This window comes from Rhinopithecus roxellana, chromosome 12, assembly GCF_007565055.1.
Source record: "Rhinopithecus roxellana isolate Shanxi Qingling chromosome 12, ASM756505v1, whole genome shotgun sequence".
NCBI lineage: Eukaryota > Metazoa > Chordata > Mammalia > Primates > Cercopithecidae > Rhinopithecus > Rhinopithecus roxellana.
In genome coordinates this window covers 111,370,285-111,373,375 of record NC_044560.1, presented here as the reverse complement: position 1 = coordinate 111,373,375, position 3,091 = coordinate 111,370,285, and positions in this window count along the sequence as shown.

The window sequence follows — 3,091 nt, the reverse complement described above, 5'->3', positions numbered from 1 at the left end:
CCTCCTGTCAGTGTCTCTATCTCTGTCTTGCTCTGTCTCAATCTCTGAGTCTCTTTCTCTGTCCCTTTAAAATATTTTTTTTCTTTTTTTTTTTTTAGAGACAGGGTCTCACTATGTTGGCCAGGTTGATCTCAGACTATTTCCCTCAAGCCATCCTCCCGCCTTGGCCTTCCCAAGTGTTGAGATTACAGGCATGAGCCACTGCCCCCACTGTCTCTTTATCTTTCCCTTTCTCTCCTTGTCTAAGGCATTCTCTCTCCTTTTGTCTCTGTCTCGTCCTCTCTCTCTCTCTCAGTCTCTATCTTCTCTCCTGCCACCCCTCACCCCTGCTCCTTGTCTCACTACTCACGGCCTCTCAAGAAGGACCTGCAGCCCAGAGTCTAGCAGGCCAGGAGCCCAGGAGAGCAATGAGGCTGATGCAGGCACTGGCAGAGTCGACCCTGCTTTCTGACCCAACTTGAGCTCATCCTTACAGTGCAACCTCCCCCAGGTGCCCTCCAGAGCCCCCAGCTCCGGCCTCTGCCCAGCAGGCTCCTCCCAGCCAGCTGGGGAGGAGCATAAAATCCCCTGTCAGCACATGCCAGGCATGTTCCTCGGTGCCTCCCCAGCCTCCATGACCCCAGGGCCTGGCTTAGGCTGGGAAGATGGGAGATGTCAGACCTAGGTGGTCTCCCAGCTCAGCAGCCAGCTGGGCCCCAGCTCTTCCCTGCCCTGATACATGACCTTGGGAAGTCCCTTTCTTTCTTTCTTTTTTTTTTCTCGAGGTAGTCTTGCTCTGTTGCTCAGGCTGGAGTGCAGTGGCATGATCTCGGCTCACTGCAGCCTCCACCTCCCATGGCTTGAACCTCCCAAGTTCAAGCAATTCTCCTGCCTCTGTCTCCCAAGGAGATGGTACTACAGTCATACACCACCAGGCCTGGCTAATTTTTGTATTTTTACTAGAGACGGGGTTTCATCATGTTGATCAGGCTGGTCTTGAACTCCCGACCTCAGGTGATCCATTTGCCTTGGCCTCCCAAAATGCTGGGATTACAGGCATGAGCCACCACACCTGGCCTCCCTTCCTTTCTTGAGTAGACATTAGCGACTAAATGATGTCAGGGATCTCTGCTGGGGAGTATGCAAGAGTGAGTGTGAGAGACTGGGAGAGTGTAGGAGAGAGGGAAGATATGCGTGTGTGTACGAGGGTGTGAGAGTGGGGAAGGTTAGAGTGAACTGTGATCTGTAATAAGTACATGGAGAGCGTGTGTGTGTGTGACAGTGTCTTACGTGGGAGTGCACAGGGTGTGGGCAGGAGTAAAAGGCAGAGTCCAATTCTGCCGGCCCCCAGTATGGGTGCAGTGTGAGCCCAGAGTGGGTGCCCTTTGGCAAGGACTGCATGAGCTTTCTTCTGTCTCTTTTTCTTGCCCTCTCCCCCATCTCTTCTTTCCTTCTCCATGTCTCTCTCTCTCCCTGCCTCTATCCATCTTGATTTATCTTTCTTTCTTTTGAGATGGAATCTTGCTCTGTTGCCAGGCTGGAGGGCAGTGGCATGATCTTGGTTCTTTGCAGCCTCAACTTCCTGGGCTCAAGTGATCCTCCTGCCTCAGCCTCCTGAGTAGCTGGGACTACAGGTATGCATCACCACTCCAGCTAATTTTTAAAAATTTGTTTGTAGAGACAGGGTCTTACTCTATTGCCCAGGCTGGACTGCAGTGGTGTGGTCATGGCTCATTGCAGCCTCAAACCTCCTGGGCTCAAGTGTTCTTTCTGTCTCAGCCTCCTGAGTAGCTGGGACTACAGGCCCACATCACCATTCTGGCTTTTTTTTTTTTTTTTTTTTTTTTTTTTGAGAGGGAGTCTTGCTCTGTCACCCAGGCTGGAGTGCAATGGTACGATCTCGGCTTACTGCAACCTCTGCCTCCCAGGTCCAAGTGATTCTCCTGCCTCAGCCTCCCGAGTAGCTGGGAATACAGGCATCAGGCACCACACCAGGCTAATTTTTGTATTTTTAGTAGAGATGGGGTTTCACCATGCTGGCCAGGCTGGCCTCGAACTCCTGACCTCAGGTAACCCACCTGCCTTGGCCTCTCAAAGTGCTGGGATTACAAGTGTGAGCCACTGCGCCTGGTCACTTGGCTAATTTTTTAAAAAATGTTTTTGCAGAGACAGTGTCTTGCTATGTTGCCCAGGCTTGTCTGGAACTCCTGGGCTCAAGCAATCCTCCCATCTTGGCCTCCCAAAGTACTAGGATTACAGGCATGAGCCACCGCACCCAGCCATTGATTTGTCTTTCTTTTTTTCTTTTTCTTTTCTTTTTTTTTCTTTTTCTTTTTTCTTTTTCTTTTTTTTTTTTTTTTTTTGAGATGGAGTTTCGCTCTTGTTGCCCAGACTGGAGTGCAGTAGCGTGATCTCAGCTTACTGCAACCTCCGCCTCCCGGGTTCAAGCGATTCTGCTGCCTCAGCCTCCCTAGTAGCTGGGATTACGGGCATGCGCCACCACGCCTGGCTAATTTCTGTATTTTTAGTAAAGATGGGTTTCTCCATGTTGATCAGGCTGGTTTTGAACGCCTGACCTCAGGTGATCCGCCCACCTCAGCCTCTCAAAGTGTTGGGATTGATTACAGGTGTGAGCCATCGTGCCCAGCCTATTTATCTTTCTATGTTTCTCCATCTGTTTGAGACTCTCTCTCTCTCTGTATTAAGTGGTTAAATCTCAGTCAATCTTTATTTCACTGTCTCTCCATCTCTACATGTCTCTGTTCTTCTGTCTCTGTTCTCACTTCTGTCGCTCCCCTCACCCCACACTCTGTCTCACACACACCGGGAGCTCCATAAATATTTGTTCTTAGCCGCACTCTGACCACGCCTCTTTCTCTTACGTGTCTCTCCATCTCTGAGTGGCTCCCCTCATCACATCCCTGGATTTTATAACCATATGCTGGTGGGCCTGCCCTCCCCGCATGCATATACACTAGCCTGGGATAAGCTTCTTCTGCCTGCTTATCTCCTGCGGGAACTGGAAATGCTAGTTTTCTCCCCGCCTCCTCAAGACCTCCCCCCGACCTGCATCTCTTTCCCCAGGAACGAGATGAGGCATCTGGCCCCAGCC